The sequence below is a fragment of the Neovison vison genome, chromosome 9, assembly GCF_020171115.1.
Source record: "Neovison vison isolate M4711 chromosome 9, ASM_NN_V1, whole genome shotgun sequence".
Lineage (NCBI taxonomy): Eukaryota > Metazoa > Chordata > Mammalia > Carnivora > Mustelidae > Neogale > Neogale vison.
In genome coordinates, this window is record NC_058099.1 from 10,788,983 (window position 1) to 10,815,273 (window position 26,291).

General features: G+C 40.4%; 1 protein-coding gene across 10 annotated transcripts in view; it reads left to right on the forward strand.

Annotated features, from left to right (window-relative positions):
* Positions 1 to 26,291, forward strand: part of DENND1A (DENN domain containing 1A) — a 495,826-nt gene that overhangs the window by 636 nt on the left and 468,899 nt on the right. The window contains exon 1 of one of the 10 annotated variants that reach the window (XM_044264940.1): positions 3,204 to 3,419. The exons of the other annotated variants lie outside the window; for them this stretch is intronic. The gene's annotated coding sequence lies outside the window, so the exon portion shown is untranslated. Of the gene's footprint in view, positions 1 to 3,203; positions 3,420 to 26,291 lie in introns of those variants that run through there. 10 annotated transcript variants of the gene reach the window in all.

Genomic DNA, 26,291 nt, shown 5'->3' on the forward strand with positions numbered 1-26,291 from the left:
TGTCGTAATTGAGCACCTGATCTTGATAGTAGCTGGAGAGGCTTTGTAAATCCAGTCTGGCAAATTCCCTCATTCATTCACCTAGGGTCCTTGGTGGGGGATCCGTTTTCTGGGGATGTTGATACATCAAACTTCAGCACCCATTGAAACATTGTTGCCTTGCTTCTAGACCTAGAAGTTGACTTTGGAAAGTGCAACTTTTATGCAGTCCAGTTTGGGTGTGTTGCTTTAGACTCTATCTCCCCTTCCCGTCAGGTCCTTTTTGGGCCTCTCCCTTCCTCAGCTCCAGAACATGAGATGCCTTATCTTTAATCACTAACAAATGTTCACTTTTCTCTGTGAGTAATAGAATTGTTGAAGGGCACTTAAAAACAAAGTTGACAGCAGCGACTTTTCCCTAAACGGCTTTCATAGGACACTTTAAACCTGCTTACAAGAAAGTCTGTGGAATGTGTTTATTTCAGCACTTTGAGAATAATGCTGGGGAAGTTTGAAAGGGGAAGGGCCCTGAGGACAAACTCTAATATTCAAATGTCTCTCATGTCCAGCCGATGTCCATGCAGCATGGCCCCTGCCCATCCTTGGTAGTCCCTTGACTGGCTTAGGCTTCTCATTCACTGTTGGCTCATATGTGCGGCGGCAGGCCCGAGACATCCACTAAATGAAGCTAGAAAAGTTCGCTTCTGATAATGAAAATGGAACAGTCGGATGAGCACCCTGTTCATTCTTGATTTTGTGGAAACAAGGGGAGAGAGTTAGAAGTGTGCTCCAAACAACAGCAAGAGGTTTGGGAGGTAAAAAGACATAGTTTGTAAAGCATTGGGATTAAGGAGGTACTCCAAGTTTAGCTCCTGATTCTAAGAAAGAGTTGTAAACTTGAATTTCAATAGCACTTAGAAACACTTTCCAAAAGCCACCTTACAGTCGCGGAGTATGCTTGTGAGGATGCTTACCTTTGTTACAGAGACGTTCAGAAACTTGTCTGACTGACATAAGGCTGTCCGTGTCAGAACCAGCATGAAAATCCAACCAGTGGAAGGTCAAATGCCTAGACCTAAGGTCTCTGTCTTGCTCTCGAAGGTTGCAGGTTAACATACATTTCTCAGGTGTGTTTTGTGGAACCCATTACTGTTACTTGGGTGAAGGAACTTACTAAGGTGTGAAATTAGTGTAAAGAATAGCTTTTTTGATCTTGAAACTACCTTGCTCTGAGATAAAAGCTTAGGCTTGGGAAATATGTTTGCTTTATTTGTGGTGGGACTGAAAGAGAACATGAAGAGAAGTTATGAAAAATAGTTGTGATTTTTGGTGACTGTTGATTTCTGTCCACAGCTAGGAATGGGGATGGACAGGTGGCTAGGGACCATCTACGTAGATGCTGCCCCCTAGTCTTTGGAGGAAACAGAACTTTGGTCACTAACTGTTCTACCCTGAAAGGGAAGAACAGAATTAGCTCAAGGTATTGAGCTGTCTGAGTTGAAATCTAAGTGTGTAGGCTCTGTTGTGTAGGGACAGCCGTGTGTGTGTGTGTGTGTGTGTTGGGGTGGGGGTGGAACACTGCACTCTGGGGCCCTTCAATAGGAGAGCACTATGGCTGCCAGTGTTTCCTCTTATCTCTGATGCTATGTGGCCCAGTCTGGCTGATGATGTGGAATCAGAGCTGGTTCAAATTCCAGCTCTTTTGTGTACTGACTGGAACTTCACACAAACTACCTCTTTCACCCTCAGTTTCCCTGAGGGTATAATGGGGAGGACTATGTTGCAGAGTCATAATGAGCAGTAAATGCTGTATCAACATGATTGCTGGGCCTGTATTAAAAATTCAGCAATTGTTAGTTCTCTTTTATACCTTCTCTATCAAAAAACAAGAAAACCCATATATTTTATGCCAGAAATGTCAGAAATGGTATGTTTTAAGAAGTGAAGAAAGTTTTGATCAAGGAATTAGACCGTTAATGTGAAGAGTAGGACTTAACATTCTCTTATGAAATAAAATTTGATTAAAACAATACTGTGTAATCGTATAGCTCGTGTCTGTTGTATGATTAGTAATAAAGCGGTTGCGTTGCTAGCACAGGTGTTGTTATAGTGCTTGATCAGACTTCAAGCTAAGGCCGGTTGAGCATAATCTCTGTGTCAGGCGTGGTGGTACTGCTTTTTGTGAACCATTTAATCAAATTCCCACAACTGTCCAATGATATAGGTTCCACCAACCACATTTTTCATGAGAGAAAGGGAGTTTATTTGCCTAAGATTGGTTGCTGTCCCCAGGAAGCCTGTCCTGATCCTGGTTTTGCACTCTCAGCCCCTCCCAGCTCAGCCAGCTGCCCTCATCTGTGCAACCACCCCTAGCCTAGGCCCGGTGCCCCTCATCTGTGCATCTTCTTTTCAGCCTAGAGCAGGTGACCCTCATCTGTGCACTCCTTCCTCATCCTAGGCCATGTGCCCCTCGTGTGTTTCTGTGGCCCCTTGTGTTTATCACTGTTCTAGCACCAAATTTAGTTCCTTGACCATCTTCCATATTAAACTGGAGAGTAAACTTCTATTTTTTTTTTTTAAGATTATTTATTTATTTATTTGGCAGACAGAGATCACAAGTAGGCAGAGAGGCAGGCACAGAGAGAGAGAGGGAAGCAGGCTCCCTACTGAGCAAAGAGCCCGATGTGGGGCTCGATCCCAGGACCCTGGGACCACGACCCGAGCCGAAGGCAGAGGCTCAACCCACTGAGCCACCCAGGTGCCCCTGGAGAGTAAACTTCTTGAGAGCAGGACTGTCTTATTTGTCCTTGAGTTCCCTGTGTCAGACCTGGTACCTGACATACAAAGTTGTTGAGGAAGAGTTTATGGAATGATTTAAGAAGTGTGGTAGGATCTGAAGATCCTGATTGAGGCTCCAAGGTGAGTTTACATAGTTATAAGAACAATTTGCTACCTGTACTCTTGAGAAAAAAGAGGTTTTATGTTTTTAAGTTAATTGCCCTGGTCTGTGCAGAGAATTACTTACTTTTTTCTTTTCTTTCTTTCTTTTTTTTTTTTTTTTTTAAGAGATTTTGTGTATTTATTCATGAGAGACAGAGAGAGAGGCAGAGGGAGAAGCAGGCTCTCCAGGGAGCAGGGAGCTCAATGCAGGAATCAATCCCAGGACCCCGGAACCACATCCTGAGCCAAAGGCAGATGCTTAACCAACTGAGCCACTCAGGTGCCCAATTACTTACTTTTTCTAAAGAGTGCTTTTTTTTTTTTTGTTCATGTTCATCTAAACGAACATTGTCTAGCTTCAAACCAAGCACCTACTTGGCAGGGAAAGAAAAGGTCACCAGTGTGCAGGTAGCACCCTGGAAAGCTCCTGAACTTTAAACCTGAGCAGACCTTTATCTAGAGGGATAAAAGGAGCAGTGGAAACTGGCAATCTTCGACAGGTAGGTTTAAATCTTATTTAGTGTTTGAGTGATCCCAGTGGACTAGAATGTGGTTAATATGAAGCAATTTAACCGATAATGCAGACATACAGCAGGAAACTGTGTGGCAGTTTAATATTGCTTGTGGTGACATCCTAGAAATTGTTTCCAGGCACCAAGGGCAGGAAGTGGATTTTAAGTAATCGAAGGAAGTATTCTAAGTGAGTTTGAGGAAACCTGACATTTATGGATGCAGAGAAGAGCATACTTTAAGATTTGAAGCCATAGAGACTGGACAGGGCAGCTCATTTGGCCTTGTGGTGGTATTAATTCTGCATTAGCCAACATACCTGTCTTCTGTCCCTGTCAGACTGTGACCTCTTTGAGGTTTGTGACCAAGAAATGTATCCATTTATTCATTCACTCGCTCACTCTGGAACTAAGGGTGTGAAGCACATCTTGAGCCCTCAAAAAATATTAGTCATTACACTGGTATTGTCATGATTAGTATCATGTGCCTGCTAGTGGGCTGTGTGCTAGGGACACAAAAATGAAAAGGTTTTTCTTCACTTTAAGGTTTCCCAAACTCTCTGTAGTGAGACAGAAATGCAAAACAAAATAAACTCCCTCCAGGCCCCCTCCCCACCAATAAAACCCCCAGTATGATACACTCTAATCAGTGCTGTGGTGGAGGTGCAGCTAGTCCTGAATAGGTAAGGGAATGGAGAGACTGTTCTCCCAGGACGGCGCAAGCAAGGAAAGCAGGCTTCATCAAGAAGGTGTTTTAGCTGAGGCAGGAGAGAGGAGTACAGGTGTGAAAAGGGCAAGAGTGGCAGCAGAGGGGTGTGGTGGCGGCGGCAGTGGTCTCAAGAGAGGGAGAAGCAGTATGTGTGAAGATGTGGCACATTAGGGAAATAAAATTGTTAATGACCACTTCTAGGCACATGCCAGGAATTGTGTTAGACATTCAGAATTAGGCTAAATAACACATACTTGTTCCTGCTCTCATGGAGCTTAGAGTCTGGTGGACCCAACAGGTTAAAAAAAACAGATCAATTCCCATAAAGCCACGTGGATGTGCTAGAAAGGAAAGGAATGCCAAGGGAGAATGCAGGGGCGGCTGTCCTGTTTTAGAACAGGTTTACTGTAGAGCTGGCATTTGAGTGGAGACTTTGAGCATGAGAAAGCATTTGTCCTGTAAAGGGACTGGGGAAGACTTTTCATTTCAGGTGGAGTTGAGCATATATATACAAAGGCCTCGAGGTGAGAAAACCCTAGATACATTTCAGGAACTGCTTGAAGGCCAGAGGTTTGGGTAGTGACTGATGGGACAGAGTCTTGAGGTAAGGTCAGAGATACAGACGGGGGGCTGAGTAGGGCTTTGTAGGCCCTGGCAGTTAGAAAACAACTTAAGGTGTAATTAACATACTGTAAGATTTTTTTTTTAAAATAGTTAAGCTATTTTTAGCATACTCACAAAAGTGGGATCAATCACTATTCTCCAATTTAAGAACATTTCATCACCCCCAGAAACTAACCTTGTACCCATTAGCATTCACTTCCCATTCCCCAAACCTTCTCAACCTTGAGCAATCACTAATCTGCTTATAGTTGCTGTAGATTTATTCTGGGCATTTCATGTAAATGGAATCATACAATATATAATCCTTAGTCTTCAACTTAATATTATGGTCCTGAAGTTTATTTATGTTACAACCTATAAATATTTCATTACTTTTTAATTGGTGAATAATATTTCATTGTATAGATAAAACCACATTTTGTTCATCTATTCATCAGTTGTTAGGTATTTGGGTTGTTTCCACTTTTTCACTGTTATGAATAATGTTGCTGTGAACATTTTGTGTGGACATATGTTTTCCATTTCTCTTGGGTATATACCTAGGAGTGGAATTGCCGGATCATATGGTAACTCTGTTTAAGAAACCGTAAAACTGTTTTCCAAAGCAATTGTACCACTTCGTGTAAAGTGGTACCTCATTGTGGTTTTGATTTGGCCCAAATGATAGTGTAGAAAACAGAAAAAATCAGAGTAGACTGAGAAGTTTCTCAGAAGATGTTGAAACTTGAACTGAAAGAAAGGTGAGACTTGATTAAGGAAGGAGGCATTGCCAGAGGGAGACCAGTGGGAGTTTTATGACTTGGGAGTGGGATAACCCCTTTGCATTGTTTTCTGGTACAGAAAAGCAGCTTTGGCTTCTTAGGATAGCTCTTTTTCAGTCCTGTTTTTGGACTGCTCATCATAGGATCCCTTTACCAAAATGCACCACAGACTTGCTTGTTTTGTAAGGCCTGTTACCTAGCAGAGTTGACCTGTCTCCCTACTGTGGGATAAGACCAGAAGTTGAAACGTGATGTCCTTCATCTAGTGGTTTACCTAATCCCTCTCCTGCCCCCAACTACTGCCTCTTCTCTTTCCTCTCACCATGCGGTGTTCCCCTGCCAGTCCCCATGAAAGACCGTACAAAAACTTGGGGTGGTGGAATGAGAGTCTTGTGGGAGACTGATCTCCCCATTATTAGTGCCCAAAGTCAGTCACTTGAATTTTCATGACTTTTCTGGATAGTGTATTGGTGCAACTCCATTCTAATCTTAGCCATTGCAGTCAACGTGGAGGGCTTTGCACAGCAGCTAGGAAGTTGAAACAGGGAAGGTTAAACCTGGGGTGTTGTAGAAAAATGTGTCTCAGGCTGTCACATCTGTGTGTAAGCTCCTGGCTGGAGTTCTCATTGTGGGTTGCTAAGGCTCAGCCTTTTTCCTGGCCCTAGAGGGAACTAATCTCTGGATTTACAACATCCTTTTTGCTTAAAAGGATTTTGTTGGGAAATGGAAAGATAAACAAGAAAGAAAAATAAACCAAAGAAAACAAAAACAGTTAGTCTCCTTGACTTTTATTGGAATCCATACCCATTCTTTCCAAGTATTTAGGACTTGAAAAGGAGCCATATAAAGGAAGTAACAAAAGGTATGTTTAAAATATTTGACTTCCTATAGAAAAGATAGGGTATATTCCTAAAGTTCATTTTGTAAATTGGTTACAGTATTTAGAATGTATTTTTTTTTCTTGGAGATGCTGTTAACATAGAAATCCATGGGTGTCAAAGATAAAGAATTTGTAGGCAGAGGGAACTGTGTAAAAGACAGATATGGCAGAAATACAGGACATGTGAATAAGGGCTAGAGGAGATGGAGTTGAAAAAAGTAAGCTTATGCCACTGGAACATGATGCCTCTGAAAGATTTGAGTTGGGAATGTAATACGATCAGGTTGGGGTTTTAGGACGATCACTCTGGCAGCATTAGTATAGAACTATGCTAACTCTGGCCTGCAGAAGATGATCCACTGGGGTGCGAAAAAAATGTTAGAATTTATATTTGTTTTTATATTGTCAAAATTTCTGTTTTTGTGTTTTCGGATATATAAGTATAGGAAGACATTCTCACAGTTTAGAAATATATGTGTATCAGATGTATGCTCAAATTTTTTGATGGGAAAGAATGCATGGAAAAAAATTGGAGACCGTGGGTTTATGGACCTGTGTTTATGCTGTAGAAGATCAAGGCCTGAAGTGGGGTTTTGGTTGTTGAAAGAAAAGGGAAAGATTGGGGAGAGATTTTAGGTAGAATTGACAGGACTTGTGACAAATTACATGTAAGGGGCAAGAGAAGAATCAAAGATGACTTGCCAAGGTTAGCAAAGTTATAACTGAGTGTTTGGAAGGTGAGGGCCAGTTATGTAATGTGTTTGCTTTTTCTGAGGGAAAGTGGAAAGTTATAATTGGGAAAAGGCGTTGTAGTCTGCAGTGAGAAAGGAGGAGATCTTTAAGGGCTCCTTGGTGAATGTGTGTACTTCATCCGATGAGTAAGACTTAAAGTGGGCTGAGCCAGGTTGCTGAAAGGAAATCCGTCCGCGTTCGATTTAGAGAGAGAAAAAAAATAAACTTTCGAACTCACTTGAGCCGCAGGAAAGGTTTCAGGGATGTTTCATTGATCTCACCTAGTCTGTTTGAATAAACAGGAGGAAGGAAACCTGTCTGACTCCCAAGCAAACAGTTCTTGTGCTCAGCGTGTGAGAGGAGCTGGGGGATGTGGGCCTTGGAGACACACGTGGTCCCTGTCCGAGTCCCAAGTTTCTCAGCCTCGTTTTTTGTTTTTTGTTTTTTTTTTTGGTAGAAGGAAGCTGATAAATTGACCTGTAGGATTGTTGTAAGGATTAGAAGCAATCTTGTATCTCACCTTCCGCAGAGAAATGATCATGGAGTGAATGGCAGCGGTCATTAACATTGCTTGGAGAGGATGGGCACACTTATTTGAACCCCTGGAATCAAGGTCAAAACAAGTGTTCCTTTTTATAGTTTTTTTTTAAAAAGCCACAGAGAAAGTATTTGCTTCTTTGTGAGTATGTTAGGTGTGATGTGTTGTATATTTTACTGAATTTATTTGAAGTTCTGTGATCCTCATATATACAAAGCATTATTCCTTTTGCTGGCTGGGAGAAAAGAAGCTTAAAGTCACTTAGATAAGATGAGCATATGAGTAAGAACAATAGTATTTAACATTTGATGCCTCTCCTCTCAAACAATATCTGAAAATTTTTATTCAGTTCTACATAAGATTTGCATCATTTATATTTCTTTGTTTAGCTGATGGTACTGTTCATTTCTAGTTTTTGTTTTGTTTTCTTTTGTTTTAAGATTTTATTTAGGGCGGGTGGGAGAGGAAATCTGAAGCAGACCCCCACACTGAGCACAGAGCCCGATACAGGGCTTGATCCCACAACCCCGAGATCATGACCTGGGCTGAAACCAAGAGTCGGACATTTAACGAACTGAGCCACCCAGGCATTCCCACTTTTAGTCTTTTTAACCTAACTTCTCATTTCTTTTTCCTGGGTGCTTAAAATTATTGTTCTTAAGACTTTTTTAAGGGAAATTTTGAACATCTACAAAAGTAGAGAGAATAGTACAAGGAGCCCTCAAATGGCCATCAGTGTTAAAACACTTATTAAAGTATGGCTTATTTAGTTCCATTTATAGATAACTGACTGTAACTCCTCCTGTCCTCCAGACCTGGATTATTTTGAAGTGAATTCTGACTATCCTATCTCATTCTTTTTTTGTTCGTTTTGTTTTCAGAGAGAGGGAGGGTAGGGATTTTTTTTTTTAAGGTCGATTATTTATTTGACACAGAGAGCTAGAGATCGCAAGTAGGTAGAGAGGCAGAGAGGGGGAAGCAGGCTCTCTGCTGAGCAGAGAGCCGGACGTGGGGCTTGATTACAGGACCCTGAGATCATGACCTGAGCCGAAGGCAGAGGCTTAACCCACTGAGCCACCCAGGCGCTGAGAGTAGAGATCTTGAGAGCGGGAGAGGGAGAATCCTAAGCAGCGCAGAGCCTGACCCGGAGCTCCATCTCAGGACCCTGAGATCATGACCTGAGCTGAAACCAAGTCAGTTGCTCAACTGACTGCACCACCCAGTCGTCCTGTCCTGTCTTATTCTTAAATATTGCCATACGTGTCTCTAAAAGATAGACTTTCTTTTTAAAAACATAACAACGACATCACACCTAAAAAAGAAAAATTCCTTTGTATCATCAAATATGTTCAGAGTTTTCTAGTTATGTGTATTTTTAGTGTTGATTTGCTTAAATCAAGTAAGATCATACTTTGCAGTTGGTTGGTGTCTTTTTTCCTTCTTGCAATTTATTTATTGAAGTGTGTTATTTGTCCTATGTAGTTTACATTGCATCCTCTTTAATATGTCCTGTCCCCTTTATTTCCTACAAATTGGTAGTTAGATTTAGTTATTTGATCAGATTCAAATTCTTTTCTTGGCAAGAATACTTAAAATGTAGTGATAGGTATTTTCATCAGTAGGGACATTATATCTGATTATGTCTCTTTCTTTCTTTTTATTAGGGCCTGTAAAATGGTGATTTTCACATTATCATTTCTTCATACTAGCTACAGTATGTCTATACAGGAAAACTTGCCCATATCCAGTATTTGGTTACTGTGAGGTACAGTTCATCCAGGAAAAGTAGGATTAAATATTTGATGCCCTTCATTTTTCAAACTGAGTTTGCTGGTATTTTCCAAAGATGACTGTATTTTCCCCCCAAGACTTAAACACATAGATTTAAACCTATTTACTATATTTGAATTACCATAGTTCTCACTGATGTTTAATTTGTCCTATCTTTGTCTAGTGACAGCTTCTTCATGTTAGCTTCTAGAATCCTTTTGACAGGATCCTGATCCCAGTAGTTTTTAAAATAGCTCCCTTGCCTTTTGGTAGGACAAGATGTTCTGAGGTTGTCTTCTATTTTTCCTGCTCCAGACCTGTATTCCTCTGTTTCTCTAAGGAGTCTTGCTTCCTTTTGGTGGAAATTGATATTAGAGATTATAGTCTGGGTTTTGGGACTCTTTTTGTTTAGTTTTTTTTGCTACTAGGTCAGCCGTTATTCCAGGGTTTTCCAGGGGTTAGCACTAGGAAATAAGTGTGTGTTTGTTAAAGGTAGACTGTTTGTACTGATATTTCCAATTCAAGACTATAGCATTTCCATTTAACCTCCTCACCCTTGTATCTGAATCTCCTAGTGCTTATCCCAAAAGTGCTGATTTCCAGTGACACCAATAGAAGTACCTTTTCTCAGGTAAATGGTGAATGTACTTTTCTCTCCTTCCCTTTTCTCATTTTATAGTTTGTAGAGAGATCACTTCTAGTAGTGTCTGGTGAGCATCCTCATTTCTCTTTAAGGACAGCATAGTTAGTACTCTGATGGATGGATTATGGGTTATTCAAGCAATCTTATACTGATGGCTTCTTAGATTGCTGCCAGTGTTGTTATTACAAATGGTGTTGTAATGAATATTCTTATAAATGTGTCTTTCTATGTTTTTACCATTATACCATTGGGATAGATTTTTAGAGGTGGAATTGCTGGATCAGAGAGCAAACTTATATGTGATTTTGCTAGTGTCCGATTCCCCTCCACAGGGATTGTGCCAGTACATAGTCCCACATATGAGAGTTCCTGTTACCTTACAGCTTCACCAATGGAATGTGTTTGTCAGACTTTAAAATTGTTTTAACCAAAGTTATAATGCACATGGTAAAATAGTTTGTAAGCACTGATGATGGAAAGCATTGAGTCTGTACTCTATCCCCCCCAAGAACCTGTATTAACAATTTTATTTCTAGTTCTTCTAGAATGTTAACCCATAACCCTTAGATAGATCTCACTTAATTTAACTTTAGATAGTATTTGTTGACTCCCTGAAGTGAAAGATGATGTGTGACTTTATAGTAATTCTTTGTCTCTTCTAGGGTTTTATATATTTTTAAATATATATATATATATATATATATGAATTACATATATTGGTATATATACTAATATATAGTTTTAATATTATTTATATAATTTCTAATTTTTAAAATATATTTTATTTGAGAGATAACGCAAATACAGAGGAGGTACATAGGATGGGGGAGAAGCAGGCCCCCCACTGAGCAGGGAGCCCCATGTGGGGCTCCATCCCAGGACCCTGGGATCATGACTTGAGCTGATGGCAGATGCTTAACTGACTGAGCCACCCAGGTGCCTCTATTATTTCTAATTTTTTTTTTAATATTTCTAATTCTTAAAATGGTTTTATTTTGACATTGTTACTTAACCCTTTTTATTCCATTAACCTTCAACAGTGTTTCATTATTCTCCACTCTCTAAAGGAAGAATACTTATTGTTTCTAGTTTTTCTAAGCTGTACTTTTACTTTTATGTGGTTGTTTTAGTTCTGATCCATGGCCAGAACCAAATCCTTTATTTATCCTTAGGTTAAGTCTAAGAATTAAATGTTATTATGAGTTTTTTTTTTTTAAAGATTTTATTTATTTATTTGAGAGAGAGACAGTGAGAGCACGAGTGAGGAGAAGGTCAGAGGGAGAAGCAGACTCCCCATGGAGCTGGGAGCCCGATGCGGGACTCGATCCCGGGACTCCAGGATCATGACCTGAGCTGAAGGCAGTCGTCCAACCAACTAAGTCACCCAGGCGCCCCTTATTATGAGTTTTTAAATAAAAGTGTTATTATAAGTATTTAAATACTGCTCAACATAGGCCAAGTAGTGTGCTGGAATAACCTTTTCTTCCTTTTTGGTGTAGTGCCATCCCATTTGAAGGAGAATGTTCTTAACATCAGGGTCATATAAACTTTTTTTCTTATAATCCATCCAGAATTAAAAGCTATATTCTATATTCTAATATGTAGATTAGTTTTGCAATTATTTGCACAAAAAAGCACTAGGGGACACCCACCCTGTATAGATAGTAGCTCAAGATGTCACATGAGTCCTTTCATCCTCATGTTGGCAGACAGAAGGCTCTACTTTGCACACTTTGTGGGGATTGGGGCACTTTTCGGAGCATGAGCCTTGGCTTTGACTTTGACCTTGTTAGTAGCCTCAGACCAGCACAGCCTGGTGCCCTGACAGTGTTGTAATAAATGTGTCTCTTCAGAAAAAAAAAAAAAACAAACCCGGACGGGAGGAGGGGAGGCATGTCTCTCAAACTTGAGACATGCCTTTTAGGGCCTTGAATTTGGCAAAAGCCTCGATGGCTTTAATTTAATTTTATTTTATTGGTCTGCATCTTCTTTAGAGCCTTCTTGCATTTCTTGACAAAAGTTTAAAGTTCCTAGGAACTTAGATTCTATCTCCTTAACCTATCTTTATGATTAGGGCTTATGGATACCATTTTGTGCCATTTGGTACTGTGTGGTATGTGGTTCTTGGACTTGGCCATGTCTGCATTGCTGCCTGCGTTCAGAAAGTGCTTGAGACTGGAAAAGAAAGAGCTGTATTTGGATTTTGATTTTTTTTAGATATTAGTCTCATTTTCCCCTTCTCCCTACATTTCTAATCCTTTTCGCCTCTTGCATTATTTGCTTTATCATATCCTTAATTTTTTCCAAACTTAAAGTAATACTTGCAGTCTTAAGGCTTTCTCCACCCCCCCTCCCTTGATGGCTTCCTCCTACTTTCCTGTTCTGATCTGTGCAAAGTGAGCTACATTGTTGTAATCCTGGAATGTCCCTTCATCATGCTCCTATTTCGTTATTTCCTGGCCCCTGTGTTATTTTATTTCATTTGCTGGAGTCCATATTCCAGTTCTTATAGGAGACAGTCACAGCAGTGGACTTGTAGAAAGGGTGCATTTGAGTTTTTCCATGTCTGAAAAATGTCTGCTTTCTCAAACCTGGTTGATAATTTGTATGCTGCTGGAGTTCTAGGCTCTAGAATTTGCCCCCAGAACTTTGAAGAAAGTTTCCTACTGTCTTTAGCTGGCTTCCTCCGACCCTGCTTCCAAAGGGGAAGGGAATACTTTGCCCTCTTACTGCCTTTTGGGGTATGTGTGTAGGTTCCTTGTTCAGGCTTCCTTAACACCAGGGTGGGAAATTCCTTTTTATGAGTGGTGGGTGAGAGTTCTGATTCTCTGAGAGGACTCCACTGATAGCTCTCTGGCTGGGTAGAGTAGTGCTTTTTTTTTTGGTAAAGATTTATTTATTTATTTTATAGTGCATATGTGCATGCATGTGAGTAGAAGGGAGGGGCAGGGGGAGAAGGAGAGAGGGAATCCTCAAGCAGAATCTCCACTGAGCATAGAGGCCAATGCAGGGCTGGATCCAGGACCCTGAGATCATGACTTGAGCTAAATCAGGAGTCCGCTGTCCAACCGACTGAGCCACCCAGGCGCCCCTAGAGTAGTGCCTTTTTGCTGCTCTCGCCACAGCTTCAGTTACTGCCACAGGAGAGTGGAAGTCCAGGTTCTCCACATTCTCCACTGAAACCGCAGTGAGGATGTCCTTGTTACTGCTGGGGAGGATGAAAGTCCCAGCCCCCTACTTGACTTAATTTCTTTACAGCCTGGCCAAGATAGAAATTTGGTTTCTTCCCTGCTTGTCCTTTGCTGGCTTGAGTGGAAAAACCACACAGGTTTTTCTGTGGTGTGTGGCTAATGTTTGGCGGTTTTTCCCCCTGAGTTTTCTCACTTCTCAGGGTGTCCCTTTTCTGGCTCTTTGGCTCTTTTTTTGGAGGTTTTTTGGTCTGCATTAATTGCTATTTATGGGTTGCCACTTTAGTCATGAATGGAGGTTGAATTTTATCAAATGCTTTTTCTACATGTATTGAGATGATACGATTTTTCCCATTTATTAATGTAAGTGACATTTATTTTCAAATGTTTAACTTTGCATCCCAGGGATAAACCCATTTGGTCATGATATATTATCTTTTTTATCCATATTGCTAGAATCAGTTTCCTGATACTTATTTTATGGTCACATCTATATTCACCGGAGATTTTGGCTGTAATTTTTGTTTCTTGTAATGTTCTTGTCAGATTTTGGTGTCAAGGTCATGCTGGCCTCATAAAAAGGATAGAGGATTGTATTTTAAACTAGAAGTGGTGTGGTTTTTACTATAGAAAGTCATCAGTAATTGCAGCTTTTTGGATGAGTGTTGAATTTAGGAAAATTCAGTATTACTCATAAGCAGTGGGAATAGGGAAATGCTTATCAGTGTTTCCCTGTAATGTGAGGGGATAGGTAATCCCTCCCTATACCCCCACCCCATTATCTACTTACATTTATTTTATTTATTTTGGCTGAATAATCTCCTGTCAAGTTAAGGCCTCCATGATGTTTTATCTGTTAGTGTTTTAGTGCATTTCTCCTAAGAACAATTATATTCTGTATATATAATGAGGATTCTTTTACCACCACCAAGAAATTTCACATTCATACAACATTATCTAACAAACAATCCATATTTAAATTTTCCCAGTTCCTATAATGTCCTTTGCAGCTGTTTGTTTTGAGCCTGGGTCCAATTAGGGATCATATGTTGCATTTAGTTGTCCTGTCTCTTGTTCCCTTTTATCTAGAACTGTTCTTCTGCCCCCCACATTTTGGCTCTGACATTGACTTTTTAAAGCATCCAGACCAGTTGTTTTATAGAATTTCTTACATTTAGAACTTGTCTCATTGTTTTCTCATGCTTAAGTTCATGTTTAAACATTTTGGCAAGGGGCGCATGGGTGGCTCAGTCAGTTAAGTGGCTGCGTTCAGCCCAGGTCATGATCCTGGAGTCCTGGGATCAAGCGCCGTGTTAGGATCCCTGCTCAGCAGAGAGCCTGCTTCTCCCTCTGCTTGCCGCTCTGCCTATTTGTGCGCGCGCGCGCGCTCTCTCTCTCTGTCAAATAAATAAAGAAAATCTTAAAAACAAAACAAAAAAACATTTTGGCAACAATACCATGTATCATGGGTAACGTGTCTAATGTTATGCATTTTTATTCTCCTTGGAGTTATTCTTTTTTTCTTCCATCCTTTTTTTTTTTTTTTTAAAGGCTCCTATTTGTTGGCTTTCTTATCCTCTTGTAGCTTTCTGTTCCTGTTTTGTAAAAGTCATGTTTTTTCTGTTCTATTTAAGGATACCAGTTTCCTGAAACATATTTCCTAATCATTTTCAGAGATACATACTTCTAAGAGATGATGTTCCCATTCCTCAATTTGCAGTATTTTTAAAAGGTCTTTTATTTTCTGTATGCCCTTGAGCAAGGTGAGCGCTATCTAGATTTGTTGTTTGCCATAAGCAAGGCGAATGGGTTACCATGGGCACTGTTCTTTGTGCCCTTGGTGGCTGTCAGGTCCCCTTCTCAGATCTTGTATCTGAAGGACTAGTTCATATTCACTGTTCCAGTTGTATTTCTAGTGACTAGCAGGCTTCTGTGCTACTGAGGTAAAATTTTATTCCCTCACTGCCTGATACTCTCCTATTCTGAATTCTGATCACCTATAGAAGAAATGAAAATTCCAAGTATACTCCACTAGAGTTGTTCTTGTCTCCGTTCTCACTGTGCTTTTTGTGTGTAATTATTATAACCAATATAACTCATTTTAAAAATAATTCAAGAGATTAAGTGGCTCTCGCTCTTTAAAATGTGTGTGTGATCCCTGAGTTTAACCTGAATTGAAGCGCACAGTGACTGAAGGCAGGTAGACCAATTAACCTATTATAATAACAAAGAGGTAATGAGGATTGATATTTGGATGTTTCCTTTTGGTTTGCATCACAATGTCTTTTAAGAATCCAGCTATTAGTGAGAGTTGTTAAGAAGTAGGTATCGGAAGATTACAGAGTCTTCACAACTAGATAGATGATGACTCTAGGGTTTGTAGCCAGGGTGACAAGAGGAAGAGGTGGCAGTGCTGGCATTAAAGCAGGAAGTAGAGATTTTCTGGGCTTGATTTTTTTTTTATTGCTTTGATTTGAGTTCTATTTTTTTTTTTTTTTTTAAGATTTTATTTATTTATTTGACAGACTGAGATCACAAGTAAGCAGAGGGGCAGGCAGAGATGGGGTGGGGAAGCAGGCTTCCTGCTGAGCAGAGAGCCCATGTGGGGCTGGATCCTAGGACCCTGGGATCATGACCTGAGCTGAAGACAGAGGCTTAACCCACTGAGCCACCCAGGCGCCCCTGATTTGGGTTCTATTGAGTATTAGTTTACTATCCATGGGGTGCTCTCCAGGGACAGTTGAAATTTTGGACCTGAAGGTCTTTGGAGAGGTGGGAGCCAAATATAGTTTGGGAGTCAGTTACAGAGTGGTGAGTAGTGAGAACTAAAGATAGTTCATAAATCCTAAGTAGGCAGATGGAGGGCAGGAGGGAGGGAAAGATCAGTAAGATGTTGGAGCCATCTCACCTCCTAAATCCAGATATCAAGTCCTGTTTATTCATGTACTCTCCTCCTTATCCACTGCTGTCCTCTTGGTCCAGGCCACCATACTCTCAGCATAATGGCTGTGATTCCTCCCGACTGGGTTCTTTACCACTATTGCTTCTCTCCAGTCCTATCTGTACAGTGTCCAGAATGAGTCTTCCAAAGGGCAGACCTGATCAGGTCAGTTCACTGTTACTCTTCTTGTTTTTCCTGTGGTCTACAAACTTCATGAAATCAGGTACTGTAAAAGCCTTGTTCACTGTTAAACCTTGAGTGACTTACACAGTATGAGGCACATCGTAGGTATTCAGTTAATACAAACTGAATAATTAAATGAATGTTTAATACAGTGTAGAGGTTTAGTGTTGATTTGGTTTCATCTTTTTTTTTTTTTTTAAGATTTTTATTTATTTATTTGACAGATCACAAGTAAGCAGAGAGGCAGGCAGAGAGAAAGAGGAGGAAGCAGGCTCCCCACTGAGCAGAGAGCCGGATGTGGGGCTAGATCCCAGGACCCTGGGATCATGACCTGAGCCAAAGGCAGAGGCTTTAACCCACTGAACCACCCAGGTGCCCTGATTTGGTTTCATCTTAAAAGAGTATGATCAGGGGCGCCTGGGTGGTTCAGTGGGTTAAGCCTCTGCCTTTGGCTCAGGTCATGATCTCAGGGTCCTAGGATCAAGCCCTGCATTGGACTCTTTGCTCAGCAGGGAGCCTGCTTCCTCTTCTCTCTCTTCCTGCGTCTCTGACTACTTGTGATATCTTTCTCTCTCTCTCTCTCTCTCTCTCTCTGTCAAATAAATAAATAAATAAATAAAATCTTAAAAGAGTATAATCAGTAAGTAGTCTTTTCATATATTTAACCCCACTATTTGTGATTGTTCCAAATAACTGATGATCCCCAAATTATGTGGCTTTGGCAGATCCCCTTTGGAATTATAAATATTTGTATTTATTTTCTGAGGCTAATGTTGTTATGCTTTATTCCTGGAGTAAATCCTGAGAATCAGCAGAGAAAGTCCAGAATGTGGAGGATGCAGCCTGGGTGTGTCTCACTTGTGGTGACTACAGTATAAAGTCATTTATTTTTATACTGATCACTGAGGAGAAAGTTGTTTCTCCTCTACCTGTAAGATGGCTCTTCTCTGTGGTGCCAGAGGACGGGCAGTCACAGCCTGGAATTAAAAAGGAAGAAATTTATAGAGAGTTCTGATGGCCTACTTCTTAATGTTTTCTCTGGAAAATTGTTCTCACCTTTCCCACCTTGTTCTGACTTCCTCACTGGGAAAGTTTCATATTGCGTAGGAAAGAACAATTTAGCAAGAAAAGGAGTTGCACATTATTAGCTCAGTGGTGCTCAAACCCGTTCAGGTGATGGGGTACCTAAAAGTCATGGTACTGTGTGGAATACTCTGAAATATTTATATATTAAATGTCAAACTACATTTTCCCCCTCAATCAGATGCTATTTTATATTATATTTTAGAATAGAATAGGAGTGAGAAAGGCTTAAGAAAAATTTGTGGTAGGAAAACTTAAATTAGATTACATTATTTTTTCATGCAAATTGGGAAGTGGCCATTTTTGGCACTTCAGCCTGGTTCCTAAACCTGCAGTGTTTTAAGTAGCGTAACAGGAGAACTATTAAATTAATTGAATATGGGGGAGAGCAGAGGAAGTAACATAAAAGGTGACAATATCAAGGTTTTCAGTCTGGGAGCATCAAAACCTCATGAACAGAAACTGGTGAGTCAGGAGAGAGAACTGGGAGGGAGGTCAAGAAGGGTGGCTTTGGCTGACTCGAAACTAATGATGGGGCCAAGGAGAAGAATGCAACAGGCAGTTAGAATGTAGGCTTAGTGCCTGTCGTAGAGTAAGGCCATCAGTAAATATTGGGAAGAGGGCATAGAGATTTGGAAATCATTGGTGCGAATGAAGAAAATGAAGCCGTGAGAGTTGTTTTCAGGCTGAATATAGCAAAGCACGGTTCAAGGTTTGAACCTGGGGGAAAGAAGAGACGTAGATAGTGTAGAGTGCTGCGGGGATGTCAGTAGAAATGGGAACCCAGAGGAGACAGTTTGGTTTAACAATGAGTTGCAGATGTCCTTTGAGAAAATGGTCTCAGTATTATATGCATTAATTCATTCACGCAAGACAGAAATCTGGGCATTCTCTTCACTATCTCTCCTATTACTTGTCCCTTTAGTATTAGGATGAAGTGCTGTCAAATTTACCTTCGTAAGTAGGACACAAAAGTGAAACTATACAAGAGTAATGGATATATTAGGCTTTATCACAATGAAATCTTTTGCTCATCCAAAGACACTCTTTAGGGAAATGACAAGTCAAGGCACTGAGTTCTAAAAACTCAATTTATAAACTCTTACAACTCAGTAAGACAATCTAATAAAGAAAAATGGGCTAAAGATTTGAACGCTTTATCAAAGGAGATACACAGATGGCAAATAAGCTTATGAAAAGATGCTTAACATCATTAGTCATTGGGAAAATGCAAATTAAAACTACCTTGAGAAAGCTCTGACACATCCCGTAGAATGGCTAAAATTAAAGAGACTTACATTAGGAAGTGTTAGGAAGAATGTGGAGCACCTGGCACTCTCATGCCTTCCTGATAGACTCAGAGATGGGCCGTGGTGTTCAAAACCAAGTTTATGGGGTCATGTTCCTGAGCTCCCCTCCTTCTATTATCTCTCCAGTTCCCTGGGGCTCCCTGTCAGTTCTGCTGGCCAGAAAACTGGGGCTTTATTCATCCTGTTCTGCTGTGCATCTCCCACGACTACATCTGTGGTTGAGACCTAGCAGTGGGAGGGCACAGAGGACAAATAAGTAATTGGTATTTGCTCCATTCTCTTCGGGTTACACTACTGGTTGGAAAGGAAGGTTCTTCACTCACTGCTTTAGGTATCTGTAGATCCTCCCACTTTCCCATTCCTTTAGCCTGAAATAGAGTGCTTTTCCTGGAACTCTGTCTATGCTGTTGTCAACTTCCAGTTTTTATGCCGCCTTATGTCCATGCTGAGTGATACCAGAGCAAAGGAAATGGTAAAGGTATGGTTTACCACTGATTTGGTGAAATTTTGAATTCTGATCTTCTGCCCCAGTCGATGTGCTATTGTTTACCTTTTTTGATCCCTCATATAGGTGCTCCTTGAATTTGACCTTGGGTGTATAGAAGTATTTTATAGCTGTGAGAGACAAGGTGGAGTATGCTAACTATATTTTACTTGGAACCAGAACTTCCAGATTTCTTTTTATTTATCCTTCTCTGCATTCATTGGACTCCTTGAATGTGTGAATATGTATCTCTTGTCAGTTTTGGAAAATTTTCAACTCTTTTCATACCAAGAACTAAGTGAAGATGGGAATCCAAAAAGGGTACATAGAGCCTTGAAACCAGCTTGGGTTGTGCCCCATTCTCTTTACCGCTTCTGGAATATTGATTAGTCTTAGAATTTGTGGGTCTATCTTTGTCTTTTGCTTTTTTATTTTTATTTAGTTATCAAAAGTTTTATTTATTTACTTGTCAGACAGAGAGCACAAGCAGGGGGAGCAGCAGGGAGAGGGAGAAGCAGGCTCCCCACTGAGCAGGGAGCTGATGTGAGACTCGATCCTAGGGCCTTGGCATCATGACCTGAGCTGAAAATGGATGCTTAACCAACTGAGCCATCCGGGTATCCCTATCTTCTGCTTTTTTTTTTTTTTTTTTAAAAATAATTTCTGTCTCTAAACACTCTTCTGTATAATTTCCGTAGGTTCACTAATTCACTTTGGTTGTATCTCTAATTTGTGTTGATTGTGACCTTTCTGCTCTTAGCCAACCGTTATTTTTTTCTTATTTTGAGAAATACTTTTTTCTTTTTCAGTTTTGCTTGATCATGTCATAGTTTTACTCTACTCATTTTTAATCCTTTTATTTCTTAAAGCTTATTGAGCATTCCATGTCCTGTAACTCCTAATTCCAATATCTGAAGTCTTCAAAAGTCCGATTCCGCCATCTTCTATTTCTCAGGTTCTTATTTATGGGCTTTGTTTCCCGGAGGGATGTAATTTTTGCCCACGAACTATTTCTTGGAACTGTGTGTGTATATGTGTATGTTTAGGCTAAGGTTGAAGTGAATTTTTCTGGAGATGATTTACATATTTCTTGTTAGAGCTCTCTGGCCGCTTTCAGTGTGTGACCATTTCAACTTGCATTCCTGGGTTGAGGTTTTTGACCATTCAGTAGCAATCCCTTGTGAGGGCCAGGTTGTGGTTGAACTTGCAGGAAGATTGCCAAGTTTTGAGAGTAATTGTTTTCATTTTAGTTCCTGAGATGTGTGTGTATGTGGATGGGTTTCTATCTTGAGCACTTTATAGTCCCAGTTTAAATTAGGAGGGAGGAGCATATATTATAATTTCTCTCTCAGGCTGGATGTTACTTTTGCCTTGTAATCCTTGAGCCCCATTTAATTGGGAGAATGAAATCTTGCATTGGGTGATGTAAATAAATGCCTTCGAGGGGAAAACTAGTTCTTGTGTTTTGCTTTTTTACCCTGTTGGGTTCTTAGTTTCATTCAGTTCTTCATCTGAATCTTCCTTATTTGCTTCCAAGCTCGTCAGTGTATTTAGTTGAGAAGATAAAAACATCCATTATTTATAATTGTTTCAGTGGAGAATCAGAAGTATACTTAGCTTATCATATTGCCAGAAATGGAATTCACAGCTGCAGTTTTTCCAAGTTTCAACCCGAGTTAGTTACTATTCTTCAGACTTTATGTGAACACTTAGCACCTCTGTATTTTTATCAGGCCGTTTCCTCTGCTTCGAATCTCCTGTCCTCCCCACCTAGCCAAATCCTGTTCACTCTGCAAGGTTCACTTCAAGTTCTCCCTCTTCAAGAGAGGCATCGCAGAGTGTCCTTGCTCAGTAGTTTCCAGATGTTTGGAATTTTGCACCACTAAAATCTTAAAAACAAGGTTTGTGGAACCACAAAGAAATGATCATCGCCCATCATCATCATTTTTGAATAGAAATTAACATTTTTACAGCGAAGAGCAGGAAAAACATGTCAGATTAAGGGTGGTTTTAAAAATTACGTACTTTTATATGGAAAACACACTGCGCTGTCCCCTTGTTGTCCCCCTCATTTTGCTTTTGACTATCAAGGGCCTCACTGTAGAATGTCCACAGGTAATCAGACCCATGGCCTGCAGCCAGGATGAGGTCTTCAACTTGCAAGCCCATAGCATTTTGTTTTACCAATGGTGTGGTACCTAGTCTTGTATTTCCTCATGGCAGCTCATGTCTTACTGTTTACCTTTACATTTTATTATGTTTTATCTCCTTGACTAGACTGTAAGCTCCTTAAGAGCCATTATATGTGTGTATTTAGATTACTCATAAATATGTGTTGAATGAGTTAAATTTAGATGCCTCTGATGATAGTTGAAACCTAAAAATATTTATAGAGCACACATTTGAGTATATCACAGCTTTGAATGTTGTTTATTTCTTGAGGAAAAAGAAGTTTTAATATGAATCATGAGTCTCTTATTCATCTCCCTTCTCCTCAGGGAAATTCATTCAATTAACAAACTTACTGAGTGCTTGTTAAAAGCCAGGCCTTTTGTTAGAGGCTGAGAATACAAAGATGAAGTGAAACAAACTTCCAGTCTAGTGGGTTCTATGTACATATAACTAGGAAGAATGGACTAGCTCCTGGGAAGCCATATAGTAGAGCTTTGAAACAAGTCTTGTGACAATGTAGAGAGAGCAACTGTGTTCTGTGAGGGAGTCAGAGAGGCCTCCAGAGGGGAGGAGGCATTCTGTCATTTTGTCATTGATTCGGCACATATCTCCAGTGCGTACTATTTGCCAAGCCCTGTTGTAGATGCATCTTGAGTGAGTACGATGTTTGGTGATAGAGCACATTTTAGGAAGGAGATTGTGCTCAGGAACATACCTTGTGAAGTCACAGCAGATCTGGGTTTGAGTTCATACACTGCTCTTTACTAGATATTTGCCCTTGGGGCAAGCTATTTAATTTCTTTAAGACTATTTTGTAAAATCCTCCAAGACTCCCTTACCTCACAGGATTGTCCTGTAGAAAAAAGGAGGTGTGGTGTATAAAACGCTCTGCACAGTTCCCAGCCCTTCGGAATTAGCTCAACACATGGTAAATATACCTACAAGGCATAGGTGATTGAGGCCTGATGAGAAGGTCAATGTGACTGTCACCTGGGGACTCTGTGTTGTGTGTTGGTAGCTGGTCGTGGCAGAAGCTGAAGGGTCTAGCGAGGCTCAGTTGCAAACAACATTGCTTCTCATGCTAATTAGTATCTTTATTACTGAATGCATTTGGGAGTCTCAGAGATTCATGTTAGAGTTTTGTCTTCATTTTCTAAACTGTGTTGTGCCATGTAGAGCTTAGCATAGTAGTTAGGAACATGGACTTTGGAGCCAAAATGCCTGGGTTCTGGTCCCAGCTTCATTTCCTAAATGTGTGAGCTCAGACAAGTACTTGAACAGTCTGCACTACGTTAGTTTCTTCACTGGTACACTGGGTAATAAACATAGCTGTCTTACATGTTTGTTTTGTTTGCAAACATGCTTAGAGTTTTATTTTCTTTTTCTTTCTTTTTTATTTTTTTTAAGGTGTGGAACTCTGTGTCAGAGGAGACTTATGTAAAATTTAGAGGTAAAACAGTAAAAGTAGGGGTGCCTTGGTGGCTCAGGTTGAGTCTGAGTCTTGGTTTCAGCTCAGATCATGAGCTCAGGTTCCCTGGATCAAACCCAGTGTGGGACTCCCTGCTGGGTGGGGAGTGTGCATCCCTCCCCATGTTCCTTCCCCTGCTTGCTCCCTGCTCCTCCTCCCCCAACCCCCACCACATGCACCCTGGGCATGGCTCACTCTCTCTCTCTCAAATAAATAAAGAAATCTTCAAAAAAGCCCATAAAAGTGGATCTATGTGATGGATCTCTTTCATTCCCTTCCCTTTCCCCCTAAGGCCTCTGATACATCTCTGGTCTACACTAAAAACCACTGCCTTAGAAAAGTGAATGTTGGGGCTCGTGGGTGGCTGAGTGAAGGATCCAACTCTTGATTTCCAATCAGGTGGTGATCTCAGGGCTATAAGAGTGAGCCCCACATCAGGCTCCCTGTGCAATGGGGAATCTGTTGCTCTCCCTCTCCTTCTACTCCTCCCCTAAAGTAAATAAATAAATCTTTAAAAAAAAAGGGGGGGGGTCTTTCTCTTAAGTATTTGTCTAATTGATAATCAGGACAAAGAACTTTTATAAGTTGGGAAATTAGCATTTGTAGTAGTCTACATCAGTGTATATATTTCAAGGTTTACTTATTTTAGAGTGTGTGCGTGGAGGGGCAGAGGAAGAGAATCCTTCAAGTAGACTCCCTGCTGGGGTAGGAGCTGTTGTGGGGCTCCATCCCGTGACCCTTGACCCATAAGATCAGGACCTGAGCTGAAACCAAGAGTCAGAGGCTCAAACCGACTGAGCCAACCAGGCACCCCTGAATCAATATTTTGATATAAATATCATGAGCCTTTGTATTAACAACTAAAATATGACTTTGTATTTTGCAAAAAAAAAAAAAAAAAGATTTTGCAAATCTCTTTGATTTAGAATGCTAGAGCTACAAGATGTCAGAACAGGAATAGATCTTTCTTAGTGATCTGCTCATAGAGGGAAAATTGGATCCTACAGAGGGAAGTCTTTAAAGCTATGCTACAGCCAGTCCCCACATGCTCATGTTTTAGACCTCCTGGCTCTCATTTCTTGCTCCAAGCTGCACAGCTAGTTCATTGCCAGAACCAGGGCAAGCAGATAGTTTTCACCATTCTAGGACTTCTGCTTCTTTCACCTCTTGCTGTTTTACAGTATGTATTCTTGGCTTTAATGTCGACTTTGCTCTGAAGAATTACTTGGTGAGTCTGGATAGTTTTTTGTTCCTCCGATTGGTCTTGGAGTTCTCAGAGAGTAAGGGCCTGTGGACTTGGGCTCATTAGGTATTCCAAGATGCCTTTCCTTATATTGATAAGTTTAGGTGTCTGATTAATTACCATCTATCTGTAAATCTAGAAAAGAGTTAAACCATGAAAAATAATGATGTTCTAAATTAAAAACGGATATTATTTACCTTAGTGAGTAAGCAGACCTACCATCGCTGAAAATCATTCGGAAAATTAAAGTTGTTTTCCACTTTGTTAATGCCCTTGTTGTTATGGAAATGGCAGACATACGAATGTGTGTCCATGACTGGTCACAGAGAGCCTGCACACTCCCGGCCACTTACTCAGGAGCTAATAAAGTACCGTAATTAGGCCTTTAAAGCACTCTCACAACCTTTAGGGTCTTCTAGTCTGTCAGGGACCATACAGTCTCTTGCATTGGATTTTCTGTCTCCCTCTGTCTTTCAGTTTTAAGCATTGTTATTTAAGTGGGTCCCTAAACCTCGCTGGCTATTCACCAGAATCACCTGGGGAACTTAAAAAAAATTTTGGGACTTCATTTGAGAACCTCTGAACTAGAATCTTTGGGACCTGGGAATCTGTGTTTTCATAAATTTTCCTCAGGTGATTTTGTTGAAACAGTGGATGGACCTAATTTCTAGAACAAGTGGTAAAGCTGATGCCAGCTCTGAGAGTCAGTTCTGGATTCTTAGCAGAGAGAATCTGACTCAACTTGTTTTTAATTCTGGTCCCCTTATGTTCTTAGGGAATATTCCTGTATTTTGCTTCTTAGTGGTGGATCATAGAACTTTGTTCCCATAGAACTTTGGTGTTCCATGAGTTGCTGTTAAAATTGAATGATGCTGGATATTTTCCCATAGGTCTCTGTCTCTGTCTTGGTCTCTGTCTGTCTCTCTCTCACACATACACACCCCTAAATGGACAGAATATTCCATTTTAAGTAAAAATTCCTTTTTTGAACAGAGATTCTTAATTTTGATGTAATCAAACCCATTAGTTTTTCACATTATGGTTTGTGCTTGTTGAAGATTTTATTTATTTATTTATTTCACAGAGAGAGAGAGAGAGAGAGAGAGAGAGAGAGATCACAAGTAGGCTGAGCAGAGAGCCCTATGCGGGGCTCCATCCCAGGACTCTGAGATCATGACTTGAGCTAAAGGCAGAGGCTTAACCCACTGAGCCACCCAGGCGCCCCCTCTCACTTTTAAAAAAGATTTTATTTATTTATGGTTTGTGCTTTTTAAAAGTTTATTATTTTTAGTAATCTCTACATCCCACATGGGCTCAAACTCACAACCCTGAGTTCAAGAGTCCCGTGCTTTTCCAGTTGAGCCAGCCAGGTGCCCCTGGTTTTTGCTTTTGAAGTCTTCTATCCTTAGCTGTCTAAATCTATGGTTTTGATTTTGAACACCATCAGAGGAGTGCATGGAGAAAGCCTTAGAAGGAGGTTAGATGAAAATGGAAGAATTGTACATAGAAGAGAATGAAATTATCTCAACATCAATTCAAAACTCTTTTCTACATAGATGGTCATGTCTGCAAATAGGAAAAAATTGATTGCTTCCTTTTCAGCCCATGTGCCTTTTGTTTTTCTTGCCTTATTGCCCTGGCTTAACTGTTCAGTTAATGGCTAAGTGGTGAGGGGGGATATCCTTGTTTTATTTCTAATCCTAGAAGGAAGGTATTCAGTCTTTCACCATTAAGTATAATGTTAACTGTAAGTTTTTCATAGAGGTCCTTTATTAGCTTGAGGAAGATCCCCTCTATCCCTAGTTTTCTGATTTTTTTTTTAGATTTTATTTATTTGACAGAGATCACAAATAGGCAGAGAGGCAGGCAGAGAGAAGGGGGAAGCAGGCTCCCCGCCGAGCAGAGAGCCTGATGCGGGGCTCGATCCCAGGACCCTGGGACCATGACCTGAGCCAAAGGCAGAGGCTTCAACCCACTGAGCCACCCAGGCGCCCCTAGTTTTCTGAATTTTTATCATGAATATGTTTTGAATTTTATGAACTGCTTTTTCTGTGATTAATATAGTTTTGATTTTTCTTTTTTAGCTTATTAAGATGGCATAGACTCTATTGATTGATTTTCAATATTAAGTCAG